General features: G+C 42.3%; 1 protein-coding gene across 2 annotated transcripts in view; it reads right to left on the reverse strand.

The window, feature by feature from the left end:
* The window catches only part of RASSF3 (Ras association domain family member 3), a 68,720-nt gene that overhangs the window by 51,178 nt on the left and 959 nt on the right, over positions 1–16,583 (reverse strand). The gene's annotated exons all lie outside the window — the stretch shown is intronic.

Here is a 16,583-nt window from a genome sequence, read left to right on the forward strand (position 1 = left end):
CGTACATGTTTCCAGATTTCACTCCTCTGTTCTCCCAAGAGGGAGCTGCCTTCTTTCTAAGCAACCCTCTTCCACTTGTGGTCCAAATACCATCCCTCCCACTGGGAAGGCAGGCGCTGCTTCTGCAATCCCCTCTCCCTCTCATGCATCCTTGCTGCTCATATTCTTTCTTTCTCCCCAAGTCTCTCATCTAAAAATGATGACAACACCCCAACAGCCTCCCTCCGCCGGATGGCCCCCTCATTTTATGACACCGTCCTTTCCCTCCCGGCCCAGCTCCATGAAAGAGCAGTCCGCCCTCCGTCTCCCCATTTCCTCCGCAGCCCTGCACTCCCCTTCCCACTGCAGTCTGGCCGGCCACACTCCAGCTCACAGAAGAGGCTCTCCCACTGGCTCAGCCTCAGTCCCCGGCTTTTCTGCGGCACTTGTCCCACTGACCAAGCCCTCGTTCTCGAGGCGGGCCCCCACCTCGGCTCCCAGCACCCACTCCCTCTGTTTCCTTCCTACCTCTCTGGCCACGCGTTCTTGGTCACCTGCGTGAACACACTCTTCTTTGCCTACCCCTTAATCGCTGGCGTCCCCCATGCTTCTGTCTGAAGACCCCATGGCTTCAACAAATCCCAAGCTCTCTCTCCAGATCACAGCTACCTTCTCTCTCTTCTGGACAACAAACCCAGGAAACTCTGAAACCCCACAGACATCTCAAAATACACATTCGCAGATTCATTCATTCAGCATTGATGGACAGCCTGGAGTCAATACACTGTCTGAACTTATGCTCCCTCCCAAACCTGATCTTTCTTCTATATGCCCTTTCTTGGTGAGTGACAGCATCATCTTCCCAGTCACCCAAGCCAAGAAACCCACGGTTCATCCCAACTCCTCTCCCTCACCACCCAACACCCACATTCAACGCTACCAAATCCTCCCAATTCACCCCTATCTGCAACCCGGCCCCTCCTCCACTCCATCCCCACTCTCATTGCCTTCATCCCAGCTCAATAATTAAACAGCCACTGAGCACTGGCTAGAACTGGCTCCTGAGGTGGACATGACTGATATAACATGTTCTGATAGCCACAAAGAACGGTTCAGTATTTCTAAGCAGCTTTTTAACTTTATATTTCTATCTTTTTTGGTGACACAAACTATACATCTGGGGGAATCTATTACTGTATAGTTCAGCCCACATTTTCCCTTTTGATCACTGAAATTGTTAAAATCAATAAGTGCCCAAATGAATGGAAGGCCTATATGTAAATGCAGAGATACTTCAAATAATGATTATAACCGTAAAATTTAGGATCCGGAGACTCGGTGTTTTACTTGCCACAAAATACTAACACAACATTTTGGTTCACACAAACCATTTTAACAAGATACTCATTTTCATATGGCCAACATTTTAAATTAAAACAAACACAAAATGTGAGTAGTTAGCTGAATCAGCTATCTCTTCATATTATCACATCACACATTTTCCAAATCTAAAATCCACCACAGAAGTTCAGGGGTACTAGGATATGTTTAATGAAAAGAACAGGAGTCACCAGAAAAACAATTTTTTATGATTTCCATGGCTGAAAACAAAACTTTATATAATTAAGCATTTAGGTATATCCCTTTTAGCTAAAAGAATAGCAGAAAATCTCAGACTCTTCAGGTTAAAAGGAACCATTCCACCTAGTCCAGTCCTTTAGAGTTACAGTTATATCATTCTAAATTATCAACAATCCCTCAAATATTTAAAAGTCCAATTTTAAAGAAATATCTTTCCCCATAGGGTCTTGCTGACATCCCCTGAAGTTATATGAAATTAGAAACAGATGAGAAGAAAGTTCTAAATAAATTGCTCAGATTAAAAATAATTCTTCTCGGAAAAGACGATGCCTCAGTAATGAGTCAAGTAAATCATCACACTCATGAATCACTGGACATGGCCCCTATAAAGCAAAGGTCCTGAGCCCGCAAGGGTTTTCATTCTTGTCAGGAAGGTGATAACTTAGACACACCTGTAGCAATCAGAGGACAAAACATTTCAAGGAATGAACCTTGAACTGGGTATTCTAGGATCAGGGAATGGAGAGGCTGGGTAAGGCACTCTACAGAGTGTGGGCAAGGAGGTAGAAGCCTCTGGAAGCCTCACATTTGGATAAGTTGTATTGGACCATAGAATGATGTTTTACAATAGGATTTAACTTGCTAAAGGAAATTTTCTAAGAACAATTACCAGGCAAGGGTATGTGCAGACCAGTTGGAATAAAGGAGACAAGAGAAACAAAAGACAGAATTAAATCTTCCAAAGGTAATGAAGACATTTCCTCAACGCCCAGATGCTGCCCCAGCCCACAGGCACTCACCCTTCCAGGAGGCAGAGGCTCAACTACCCCACTGTCCTAGCATTCTCAGTGAGCAGATGGCTCTCAGACATTCGTCCTGCCCTGTCTTGGAGGAATGTGGCACTGCTGGCAGGCTCTTTCTTAAATACTTCTGGACACTGTATTTACAATTCCTTCAATACAGAAGTTCACAACAATTAAGTGTTCCCTTTGGCTCACGTGAAACCCATTCTTGCTGGCACTTTATATGGATGAATTCAATACAACACTCATGACCCCCTTGATTTCTCTTCCAAGACATTCTCTCTTCAGGAAAAGAAATAATTCTACACATTCTACTCATTTCTCAAACACGAATGACTAATCCATGACTAATCAACTCACTTAAGTTCAACCCTACCCAATCAGATATGACCTAATGTTGATGTTTCCAAACTAATTCATTTGGCATCTCAATACATTTCGTGGAATCCCTTCCAAGTCTTATCACCGTCTCCTCCCAATCAGTAATTCAGCTCTAGAATAAATTAACCATTTGTCACAGAACTGGACAGGGTCTTTGAGGAAGAAACAGAAGCCCAAAGTAGCTAAGTAACTCCCCAAGTTACCTCTGAGAGTTAATAAAGGACTGGGCCTAGGACCCAGGACTCCACATCCCAGCCCAATATACTTTCCATTTCACTTAAATGTCTCACTCTCACACGATACAGAATCTATTACCATTGTTTGTTTTATTATTACTCCTCCTGAAACCAAAAGAAACCTGACTCCCTGCCTTCACCCCACTTCTTTTTCTTGATTATAATTCTGACACAATTCTGCAGCACTTGTCCTACTGAACAAGCCCTTGTCACAGCACACGAAACCCAGGCGGTCAATTAACAAATACTGACCGGCCCCCCTCTCTCAGGCACCACACTAGAAATGAAGACATGGTGGTGAACAAGACAGATAGTCTGCCTCCATGAAGCTCACAGACAGGATAATTTAGTAAGTTTAGGCTTAAAACTAAATTTACTCAAGTCTCCTGATGCATCCAACAATGAGCTAAAATGTCATCTCTCTCCAAAACGTCAGAGAGCTTCATAAACGCCACAATCGATTCATAAAGTAATTTAAACTTGCTGCTTAGAGATAACTGTTCAGGTCCCCAAACACAAATCACCACTTTGCAGATAAAAGTAGACATACAGCAATGATATGGAGGGATAAATTCCTTTTTCAACAACTATTTATCAAGGGCCACCTCCAATACTTACATCAGGCTGAGAATTTATCATCACTTTAAAAGACACGAGATGTATATGAAAAGTAGGAGAAAATTTTATAGGAGTCTCTACACACACCTGTGATGCTGTCATACTTGCAACTACGTAACAACTTACAGTAATTTCTTTTTTTTTTTTTTTGTGAAGAAGATCAGCCCTGAGCTAACATCTGTGCTAATCCTCCTCTTTTTGCTGAGGAAGACCAGCTCTGAGCTAACATCTATTGCCAATCCTCCTCCTTTTTTTTCCCCAAAGCCCCAGTAGATAGCTGTATGTCATAGCTGCACATCCTTCTAGTTGCTGTATGTGGGACGCGGCCTCAGCATGGCCGGACAAGTGGTGCGTCGGTGCACGCCTGGGATCCGAACTCGGGCCGCCAGCGGTGGAGCGCGCGCACTTAACCGCTAAGCCATGGGGCCGGCCCACTATGTAACAACTTAAAATCTAGAACTACTTGCCACACACATTCTTATTTAACACCTTTATAATAATATCTGTTTTAAAGATTAACAAACTGATACTCAAGGAAATTAAGGAATCTGCTCAAGCTCCCAGAGCTGGTAAATGACTCACCCAAAACCAAGACAGAGTTTCCCAATTCCAGATCCCTAGACTTTTCCACTGAACCACACTGTCTTAGTAAGAGCTCCTACCAAATTGTTTTCCATTAATGCTAACACCACTAGAAATAAGTTACCTTTATTGAACAGGTACTCACATGCTAGATAATGTTTCAAGTCTTTCATATGAATTAATTAATGATATATTATTTATACTAGAGTATATCAGTAATACTCAGTCAAATTAAAAAAAAATTTAAGTGATTGAAAATATTCACAATGGCATTCGGAATATAAAGCCCGTTTTAGACAACCAATTTATTTTAAGAAACTCAACCAAAGGAAGGGGAGGTTGGGGGTGGAAACGGAATACCAAACCTCAGGAGGCTCACGTGGCCCAAAGGAAGAGGTTTCCCACCAGATTTCAAAACCTGAACCAGTTTTACAGAGCATAAATGAACTCGGAAGAGTTGGCCAAACAGATCACAGGACTCGCTAAGCTTCTTTACCGCCTGCATTCACATTTGGCATAAGCAAGCTTGTGTCCAAACTGTGGGTGTGTCCAGCAATGCTGAAATCCCTTAGAGAGGAGACAGACACTGTGGGTGGGAGGCCAGAGGGCTCACAGCCATGGAAGTGGACCCTAATGACAGCAGCAGGGTCTCCCTTTGCAACAGGGTACACAGTTCACATAAATTACCTCATTTAATCATTTAATCTGATCTCATGAAAACCAGAAACAAGACAGTGACTAAGCCCCTAAACAATGAGCACAAGGCAATTTAGACCTTTAGGAGGAAAAAGGAAAACCCCCAGGAAGGAGAAGAATTTGTCACGGGTCAAGCCAGCAGCCTTGAGCAAAAACCTGAAGCCAGAATCCTGCAGCCAGGGGCAGATAAGAGGGAGAACAGAGGAAGTTGAAAAGAAAAAGAACTTTCGTACAATAAGTTAACTCACACATAAACTCTTGGGCCAAAGACCCACCCTTTCAAAGGCCTGCTCATTCTCTTTGCACTGAGGTGGCCTGCTTGAAAGGAAAAAGAAGCCAACGAAGACTTTGATAGGTGGCCTCAGGCTTGGTCAGGAGGAAACAGCCTGTTACCAGAAAACAAAGGCACCACAGTAATACAGAGGGGGTAAAAAAAAAAAAAAAAAGAAAGAAAGAAAATTAAGCCTCCAGGAATGACTGAAGCTCCTTCCTGATCAATTATATTGAGATTCCCAATTCACTTCGGTCAATAAAGCCGAAGAGCCACAACCTCATTTCGCGCCGTCTTCTCTTCTCTGGCTGGATCTCTCCACCACCATCAGTTCTCCATTCAGCCCAGTACCCTCAAACGAGAAGAGGTACACGACCATTTATGGTAGAACCTTTGAAAAATAACAATTGCTAATATTTATTATTGCTTCTTATGTGCTAGGCATCCTGCCTCTTTATGATGAGGAAATTGAGGCTTAAGGAGGTGCCGTGACTTGCCCAAGATAACACAGTAGCATGGATTTAACTCAGGCTACCTGGAAGGGCTGCTTGCAATCAACCCATCAAATAAGAACACACCACAAACCCAGCCCCTTTTTTTTTAATAGTAATAGCCCTCACCTCAAAAGACCAAGATGCACTGTAACTAAAACTGTACAGAACCACCTCCAGGGGGAATGGCTTCTAAACTGATTTGCTGATATTGGTGTTGGGTTTCCCTTTTTCACAAGTACTCCTTCCCCTACATCGCCTTCCTCCGAGTCCTCTCCCCCAGATGGCAGGAGCAATTACACTTTGGGTACCGTTCACAAAACCGAGCTCCTCCAGCAGAGACCAACAGGACAGCCGAGGATCAAGGCCCCCCTCGGCGCAGGGGCAGCGCCACACCCTCCAACCCCTGCAGCAGGAGGCCACCGCTGGGCCTTAGGGAAAGCAGGACGAAAAGCTTCCAACTTCAGAAAGACTTGACAGGGCAGTGCCTTTCCTCCAAAGGAAAACTGGCAAGAAAAAGCAATCCACAAGCCTGCTTAAACAAATGGAAACAGGCCTTAAACGGACAAAAGTAATATTATTGTTTCTTTAAACCACCTACATAATATTTACATTTTCCCATGGCTGGGAAATCAGTGTGTACAGTCAACACGCCTGAATTCACCTCTGCCGTGCCATTCAGCCTGGATCTGCTGAAGGCCTGAACCAACAAAGCTTCTGTTAGCTTACTCTCTCATCTCCGAGTTCCACTGAAATTACAGTCCAAATAAATCAACTCAATTTCAATTCCCTTGGTAAGCTCCATTAACTGTAAAACGCTATGGAATGTTAAACTTCATTTTAGTATTGGTATTTTTCCTCCTATGTAATGCATGTAGCCATGTTGTTTTCTATTTTCACAAAGATTTTTTGGTTTTTGTTTTGCTGTTTGAGAACTATATCAGACATACATAAATTTCTACGACTTAACTGGCAAAATATCAAAAAGAATATTTCTCACAGCAAGCATTTGTGGGAAATTTTCAGAGTAAACTTGTTTGTCTAAAGAATATGAGGATTAGGGAGGGTTCATTATCTAAAGTCAGAAATAACTCTTCACATCTTTTTAAAAGATTCACTTAATTAAAATATTCTGAAAGAAGGAAAAAATTAAATGAGGGCCAGCTAGGAGGTAATCAGATTATAAGCGATTAAGCAAGTTTTCAACAGAGGCCTTAAAGTAGACAGTGGAGCCAGACTCCCTCTAATTGCAATTTTTCAACAAAAGTCAATAAGCTTATAAGTAAACAGTGTAAAATTCTCTTTGGTAGGTGAAGTTTTTAGTCATTTCTCCTACCATCCTTTTTTCAATAAATAGTCTACGTATTTATAAGACAATTTAGGCTCCTCCAAATTCTACCACAGTGGTTGGAAAACTGGTGCTGAACTGACTGAAATTCAAGGATAAACAGGCACTTCCAGTCTTCCTTTTTTCCTTGGTTAGTAAAAGACACATCACCAGCTCCCCACCCTGTCTTCCACGGTGTGTTCCCAGGACAGCCACGCTTTCTTAGCAGTGCCTCTCCTGTGTCATAATTATGGGAGTAACAAGTATTTTGCTCTGAGTTTCAGTGATGTCAGCCTGAAACACACTTTCAAGTATTTCAAAATGCCGGAATATGGAATGTCCCTCTGGTACAAACAAGAGTCAAAAAAATAATCTGACGTTCAGCTGACCACAGAAAAGGGGAACTATCGACCCAGCTACATGTGCACAGGACTCAAGAGCACAGGACTCTCTCAAGATTTCCGCCCACCTCACAGACAAATGGTCCAAGGCCACGCTCCAACAACGCTCACACACAGAGGAAGAGCCACTCAGAAGAAAAGAAAAATACTAAATTCACTCTGAAAGGAATGCAAATTAAACAACCAGGTGCCTTTACAAAGTTTTTTCCTCTGTTCAAATGACTATATCCAGTGGGGCTAAAGGTGCAATGAAACTAGTTAAAAATATAGCCTTAAATTGGTAATATATAACTAGAACCATAAAAATGGGCACACCCTCATGCTCAATAAAATCCTATTTTGTACATCTACCCTAAAAAATTAATCCATAATGGAGAAGGTTTATTGCTCAAGATGTTCGCTACAGTGTTAGGTATAGTAGCAAAAATCAGAAACATTCAAGTTTTCTAATATTTGGGGAATAATGCCTACTCAAGAAAATACAATGTAGACATCAAAATGATAGCTGAAATTATCCAGCAATACCCCATAATTCTAAGTTTAAATAGTAGGAGTCAAATTTGTCAGTACAATATTCCTCAAAAAATTAAAAATAGCATTACCATATGATTCACCAATGCCACTTCTGGGTATGTATCTGAAAGAATTGAAAGGAGGGTCTCTAAGAGATATCTGTACACCCATGTTCATAGAAGCATTATTCACAATACCAAAAGGTGGAAGCAACCCAAATGTCCATGGACTGACGAATGGATAAACAAAATGTAGTACATACATACAATAAAATAGTATTCAGACTTACAGGAAGAAAACTCTGACACATGCTACAATATGGATGCACCCTGAGTGAAATAAGCTCGTCACAAAAAGACAAATACTGTATGATTTCACTTATATGAGATATCTAGAATACCAAACTCACAGAAACAGAAAATAGAATGGTAGCTGCCAGGAACTGGGGGGAGGAGAAATGGGGAATTATTGCTTAATAGGTACACAGTTTCAGTTTTTCAAGATGAAAAAATTCTGGAGATTGGATGCACAACAATGTAAATATACTTCACACTACTGAACTGTACACTTAAAAATGGTTAAGATGGCAAATTTTATGTTATGTACATTTCATCACAAGTTTTTTTTTTAATGTCAGTACAGTATGATTATATGTATGTAAAACAGACAAATGAAAAAACTAGGAAACAATTCCATGAAATAATATTTGGATTAGGATAGTAAGGTAATGGCCCATTTTTCCCCAAACTATATAATGTGATTTTTTTTTTTTTTGGTGAGGAAGATCAGCCCTGAGCTAACATCCATGCTAATCCTCCTCCTTTTTGTTTTTTTTCCTCCCCAAAGCCCCAGTAGTAGATAGTTGTATGTCGTAGTTGCACATCCTTCTAGTTGCTGTATGTGGGACGCGGCCTCAGCATGGCCGGAGAAGCGGTGTGTTGGTGCGCGCCCGGGATCCGAACCCAGGCCGCCAGTAGCGGAGCGCGCGCACTTAACAGCTAAGCCATGGGGCCGGCCCTATAATGTGATTTTTATAGCACTCTTGTTATCAAAAAAAAAATTTTAAGAACATATTGCTCTACCTACCTGTAAAACCCAAGGCTTCAGGCTGGCCTGGTGGTGTAGTGGTTAAGTTCACGCACTTTGCTTCAGCGGCCCGGGTTTTGCCAATTTGGATCCCGGGTGCAGACCTACACACTGCTTATCAAACCATGCTGTGGCAGCATCCCATATACAAAATAGACAAAGATGGGTACAGGTGTTAGCTAAGGGACAATCTTCCTCAAGCAAAAAGAGGAAGATTGGCAACAGATGTTAGCTCAAGGCCAATCTTCCTCACCAAAAAAAAACAAAAAAAAAACACAACCCAAGGCTTAAAATCCTTCCAGTAAAAATTACATGCTTATGAGAAATTACTCATTTTTTTAGCACATACAAAAACCAAAGATGGCACCAAATTTGGAACTAAGATCTTGCTCTTTACAATGGATAAGAGATGTTCTATATAGACTACTAACTATTCTATATAGACTACTAACTAAAGTCCATGAGAGCAGGTTCCAATCTGTTTTGTCCACCAAATCCCTAGAACCTAGTCTAGCACATTGTGAATATTCAATAAATACTTGGGAAATGAATTTAGAAAACAACCTTCACAATCTTAACACACACACACTTTGCCCAACCTGCATTAATTTCATGAAAATATTTGCTGATTACATTCTAAATCTGTTAAATCCAAGATATTCTAAATCTATTCTTCTGGTCTCCAATTCCCAAATTCATCCTTTTCCTCCTCTAATTATCTCACTTTGTTTAGCATCTGGAAAAAGAACTGAGGGCTGCAACATATAATTAGTATATTATTCTTAGCTGGCTGAATTGTGGAGCAGCAGTTAGCAATTACGGTCCATAAAACGCATATTACGCTTGCTGTTTTAATGCTCTATGAAAGAATGAGCGCTATTCTCTGTAAAATGAAGGCAGAGTTGCAGTCAGAATGACATTAGGATAGTTTTATCCTATCAGCTCATATGTGAAAAAAAAGGAAGTTCCCCACACAAAAGTTTCACAACCCCAAAATGCTGGTATGCGTGACCCAAGCTAGGCTGAGAAGAAACTATTCCCAACAGTAAAGGGCAAGTTCCCCTTCACAAAGAAGCATCTCCTCAGTGTCCTGGCTGGCACCCCATCCATCCATCTGCAACCATCTAGATGATGGAGATTCAAACCCCTGGCAGGACAACATTGTCCGCCAGAAATATAATGAGAGCCACATAGGAAATTTAAAATTTTCCAATAGCCATGTTAAAAAATAAACAGGTACAAATTAATTTTATTTAACTCAATATGTCCAAAATATTATCATTTCAACATGTAATTAATATTAAGAAATTATTGCTATATCTTATATTTTCTTTCCTGTGTCTTGGAAATCCAGTGTGCATTTCATGCTAACAGTACCTCTTGATTCAGGCTAGCCACATTTCAAGTGCTCAATAGCCACACACGGCTAGTAACTACCGTACTGAACAGTACAGTTTTAAAAATGATGGTCACTTCTATTTCATAACATTTTTACATGTATTTCACATTTTAATTACTTTTTTTTTTTGGTGAGGAAGATTGTCCCTGAGCTAACATGTGTTGCCCATCTTCCTCTTTTTGCTTGAGGAAGATTGTCCCTGAGCTAACATCTGTGCCAGTTTTCTTCTATTTTATAAATGGGACGCCACGATAGCGTGGCTTGATGAGCGGTGTGTTGGTCCGCACCCAGGATCCAAACTCAAGAACCCCTGGCCACCCAAGTGGAGTGTGCAAACTTAACCACGACGCCCCCTATGGCCGGCCCCCTTAATTACTTTTTAATGGGTTCTGACATCCTTCTTAGTGTGTATCTGGCCTTCTCCTTAAAAAAAAAAAAAATTAACAAGTGAACAAAAACCATTTGACTAGCCACTGACAGTCAAACCCGAACTAACTAAATTATTAAGAGAAATCTGGAAAATTAACCTCGTTCAAAAGAGTTTGGTAAACTCTGGTTACTGTTATTAACTGTCTAACGCATTTTATATCCTTGAGGGTGATATGTCTCTGTTGGAACACAGTCATCTAAAATTTCAGGACAGATGTCAACGGGGCGATGGGACTTGTTTTACAGGGACGGACCTCTCAGTCAACGTTTCCATCTAAACAGATGTACAGCTTTAGCACACTTTACACAATAGGTGTGTTCCTGAAAAACTGTAAACGGTTAAAAGTTTCCTTTACACTAAAGAAGCAAGCTCTTTAAAGAAAAATTTAAGAGAAGTTTTGTCTATTTGATAAGCTTTTAAAAAATATTACTAAATGAGGCTAGGGACTGCGTTTTATTTACTGCTCTATCCCCAGAGCCAAGCCTGTTTGTGTCTGTGTGTGTGTGTCTGTATGTGTGGCAATTCTCCTTTCCATGTCAACTTATAAGTCACCTTCTCAGAGAAGTCTTCCTGAACCACCAGTCCCAAGTAGGCCGCCCTTCTCTCTTAAAGCCCTCTGCTCTTTCCCTTCATAGCAAAAATAAATTGTTCGCAAAAACTGTTTACAAAAATAAACTCAATAAATTGTTGAATGACTGACTGAATGGGCTTTCTTAAAATAAGGGGGAAATATATAAAGTGAGTTATACCTAAACTAGTAATAAAAGATATCACCAACAGCGTCCATTTTTAAATGACTACTATGTGTAAGATACTGTGGAGGCTTATGGTCTAGTGGGAGGGGGGAAAAACTGTGTACATTTGTGTATAAGGAAAACTCCCAGTATCCAGCCCTGGGACCTCCACCCAAAATGAGTAGTAGTTCAGTTGTTCAAGCGCCTACTAAGTGCCTGCATTTATTTTACGTGCTGGGTAAACATGCTGGTCTCTGCTCTCATTAAACAAAATATAACAACAATTTTATAATTTCTGCTATGAACGGAAAGAGCAGAGGACTTTAAGAGGGGAAGGGTGGCTCCTCCAGACTGGTGGTTCAGGAAGACTTCTCTGAAGGTGACATGCAAGTTGACATAGAAAGAATTGAGGGAAGCAACTCCAGGCCAAGGCTCTGTGATGGAGAATAACTTGGGTCCTGAAAGGAACTGAGGAAGGCTAATATGGCTAGAGTCCTAGTTACACACTGTTATTTAAAAGTTGTTGCATCAGAGAGTGACCAAACAGCTGGGCCTTGTAATATAGGTAACGCCAGAATAAAAAACTCTTTCTAGGCAACGGTATACTAGCTCTTCAATGAGACAAGGATGCAAACAGGCTAAGTCAGCCAAAATATATTATATAAGAGCAGCTCCTTTACATGCCTCTAACTTATATTCTAATCTGTCTTTTCACCATCCTTCTGAAGAGGGGCCTCCTCGGCTAGCCTATGGCCTTGGGCCAAATTAGAAGCGAAAAGCCAGCCTGGAACTAGAGCGTTTATCAAAAGACAGCTCCTTATGTGGAAGTTGGGGGTAAGCAAGAGCTGGTGCCCGGGGCTAAGAGCTGGTGATCAGGCCACACTAGAAAGCATTTGATCAGCCTCGCTTTTTTCTCCCAGAAAATGAATGTTTACAGTGTGACTTGCACTGACTGCCAAAGGAAGTCTAAAAAGAATAACCACATTATTGGATATTTTTAGCTTTTCTTTTCATAAATGTTTTGTGTCACTGCTTTCCAAATAATTTCCAAATCTTGCAAGTTAGCCAGAAGAAGAAATGGGGCAGAGGATGCATGGCTCATATTGAGGGTATATGAGATTGGTGACTAATTTTCTTTAGAAATTCAGTTAAAGGAATGTGCCTTTGTGAGTCCTGCTCACACAAACACAAAATTCCAATGGATTAATACTGTGTAGGAACAGAATACATCAGACACAGAGACGAGATGTGCAAATCACCGCGCACCAGGCAAAAGGACTGGTGGGAATGTTTATATGCAGTCATACGGGGATTAAAGGTTAGTATAAAAAGTTAGGATAGCCAACAGACCTTTGATGTGGTAAACCATTATTCTTTTGCCCCTAGTGGGTCTATCGCCAAAACTTCTAATAGAAACACTGAATAAAATAATACAACTCATTACTGTTGATTCCAGCAATAAGACACAGAAGCAGAGAGCCACAAAAATATTTAAAACGGGCCGGCCCCGTGGCTTAGCGGTTAAGTGCGTGTACTCCGCTGCTGGCGGCCCGGGTTCAGATCCCGGGCGCGCACCGACGCACCGCTTCTCCGGCCATGCTGAGGCCGCGTCCCACATACAGCAACTAGAAGGATGTGCAGCTATGACACACAACTATCTACTGGGGCTTTGGGGGAAAAATAAATAAATAAAATTAAAAAAAAATTTTAAACTATAGTAAGGAGAAAGCCCATAGAGTAACCTTAAGGCCTGTATGTGGAATCTCACAGGCTTGCCTTATTAAACAAATCTTCAGCACAACTTTCTTTAAAGTGTGGGTGGTTCAGAAGACAATTTCAGGTTTTTCAGGACTTCTTGACTATTCCACTTCTGAAGCAAAAACAATGTCTCATTTCCTTATTCCTATTAACTACCAAAGGCTCAGGAAGGAAAGTGATCACCCTAGCTGCGGGGTAAGACATGATCCAAGAGATTATGATATTCATCGTTTGAGTCCATTTCTGCTCTTGGAAGTCTGAATGCATCCTGTGTTCACAGGTAGTTTGATTTGGTTGGAAAATCAGAAACAGAGGACGATGAATTACAGAACTGTCCACGTTCTTGGTTCTGCTTCGAACAAGATAGTGAATCCACAAGTATGAATTATGAACACTGTAATGAAGACATATGCAGAATAGACGGGTCAACATTTTAAGAAACTCCTAAATTATAGATGCCCATATTCGACAAGGGAAGATCGAATTTTAAAATTACTTCTATAGGCGAGAAGTAACAACAAGGAGAGGGGAATTCCAGTCGGAAAACCTGAGTTCCAGCTTTTTGTCTAAGTGTGGGCCCTTGGGCGAATCCCTTAACAAGGCTCATCACGTTCATGCTCCAGAGGGCTCTTGGAAGAATCATAAAATAGGGTACACTGAAAACCCTTAAAGAGCCAATTATTATCAAACCAGGAAAGCATTCATTCATTCAACTAACATTCACAGACCAAGCACTGTGTGTCAGGTACCAACTGAGGCCCTGGGGATAGAGCAATAAGCTGACGTTCAAACAGGCCTAGTGTTCATTCCCTGTATATCTTTTGGATGGGTTTTTAAGCCTTTTCTTTTTTTTTTTTTCTAACAGTGCCAACATAAAACAAGAGAGAAAATGATAACATTTTCTTCATATCTATAAGATTTCTGCTATCGTTGGACACAGAAAGAAGTTGGGCTGTGTTGATTTGCCTGGCAAGAGAAGAAAGCAACTTCTCACCCTCCTCCCCCGTGTCTCCCTCCTGCATTTACCACAAACATCTTGCTTTCTCTGGATATTTTCAAGAGTTCTAGAAACCACATTTTCCTGGGTTTTCCACCAGGTGGTTCAGCACCAAAAAAAATAAAATCACTATTATCAATAATAGATCCTTATGGCAACACATCTCTTTCCACCTCTCTAGAGAAAAGCTAAATTTCCCTTCTACCCTTTTTTTTTTTTTTTTTTGGTGAGGAAGACTGGCCCTGAGCTAACATCTGTTGCCAATCTTCCTCCACTTTGTATGTGGGATACCACCACAGCATGGCTTGATGAGTGGTGTGTAGGTCCCCACCCGGGATCCAAATCTGCAAACCCCGGGGCCTCTGAAGTGGAGCGCGCAGAGTTAACCACTACACCCCCTGGCCCGGCCCTCCCTTCTATCCTTTATGTCAGAAGTGCTTACCTTATTCTTATAATCACCAGCATAATAAAACAAAAAAAGGCTTATCTAACCTTAGGTTATATTTAGACTGCCTTGCTTTATAAGTTTTACTTCCTTAACTCACAAATCTCGTCAGGAATTTAACAAACTCACTCTGTCCCTTCTTTGAACAAACCGAAATGCCCACTAAAATTCAGAGTTTAAAACACTTTCTCCCCCTGGCAAATAAGTCCTGTAACTCAGCACCTGGCATGTGTTATGTTAGCAGGGGAAATACACAGCCAATGAAGCTTCAGAATATATTTAAAGCTCTTCAAAGAACTAGGTCTTACTGTCCTGACTTTCAGCACAATACTTCAAAATACATATAAATGTTAGACAATTCTAAATGCTAAATAAGTAACATTATATGAGTATAATATATATGCTAGCTGAATATTCCATAAATTAATGAGTATAATAAACACTGTATGTGTATAAACCCAGGGAAAAGTGTATAAACCCAGGGAAAAGTGATGTTTTTACTTTTTAAAGCATTCTCGTGCAATTCCAACCTGGATACATTGGCCCTTGTCAAGGAGCATCTCACACCTGGAGAATCGAAGCCCAGCAAGTTTTCTGGATACTGGCCACCTCTGGAATAGACTTCACACTGGCACAAGCATCTCTGACAAGCTCAAGTCAAAATGTCAAATGGTGACATCAACGTAAATAAGTAGAAGGAGAAAATACAACGTGGAGAAGGGAAAGAAACAGGAGGCCAAGAAAGAAAGAGAAAAGCAAAGTGAAAAAAAGCACAAGGAAATGCAATTCCTCCATAACTCACGGGGGGGGGGGGGGGGGGGGTCCGAGTTCCAAACTTCACAGCAAACTCATGTCATTAGAAAATAAAAGATCATTTGCTGCGGACTGGATGTGCGTGTCCCCCCCAAATTCATATGATGCAGGCCTAACGTGAAAGGATTTGGAGGTGGGGCCTTTGGGAGGTAATGAGGTCATGCGGGTGGCCCCATGATGGGATCAGCGTCCTTATAGGAGGCAGTGAGCCAGCCCCTTCTCCACGTGAGGAACCTTAAAAAGAAATATGACCTCAGAAAGTGGTTAAATAAACTTAAAAGATCTGGCAAGGAAACCCTGACACATTACTCTGTCCTCACCCCTCCCATAACTCATCATCCGGCCCTGAACGATTTTCCTCGCTTCTAGTCTCGAGGACCAAGTCTGATAGCAATGTTTGCTGCGCGCCTGTTATTTTTTAAAAGCAAGAAATCTGTTCCATGACAGCCTTCTCCAATCTGACGTAGGCACGGCTGGTTGGCAGGCTTCCTGGGGTGGCTCCCAGGGCCAGGAGGCCGCGGGTTCAGGCGCCGGACTTGGTCCACCCCAAGCGCCCGGTTTCGGGGAAGCCTCCCTGAAAAACACGGTCACGGTCGGCGACACCGGCCCAGTTCCCGTCCCATCTTTTCCCAGGCAATGCTTCCCACGGCGTGCTTCCTCCAAAAAAGGAAGAAACCGGCCCAGGGCTCGGCTCTCGCCGGCCAGTATTTACCCAGCACCGGAACTTGTTTGCAAAACCTTCGGGGCACCTAGAAACTTGACTTCGCAGGAAACGCACGACCCTGACTCACGCACCCAAGACTCAGGGAGCGCCCACTGTCGTCAGGCCCGCGTTCCCCACAGCGCCCCCTTCCACCCCCCCACACACACACCAGAGGCGCCCGGACCGGGAAGGTGCGGGAGGCCAGACTCCACGGCCACCCCTGGCTGTCGCACGGCCCCCGAGCCACTCAGGGGCCACCGGCCACTGAAGGGACCAAGAGGGAGGGCCGGCGCGAGGCCCCGACCGCCGCCTCCGAGGGGGCGCGAAGGGCGTCCCGGG

This window comes from Diceros bicornis, chromosome 17 (genome assembly GCF_020826845.1).
Source record: "Diceros bicornis minor isolate mBicDic1 chromosome 17, mDicBic1.mat.cur, whole genome shotgun sequence".
NCBI classification, from domain to species: domain Eukaryota; kingdom Metazoa; phylum Chordata; class Mammalia; order Perissodactyla; family Rhinocerotidae; genus Diceros; species Diceros bicornis.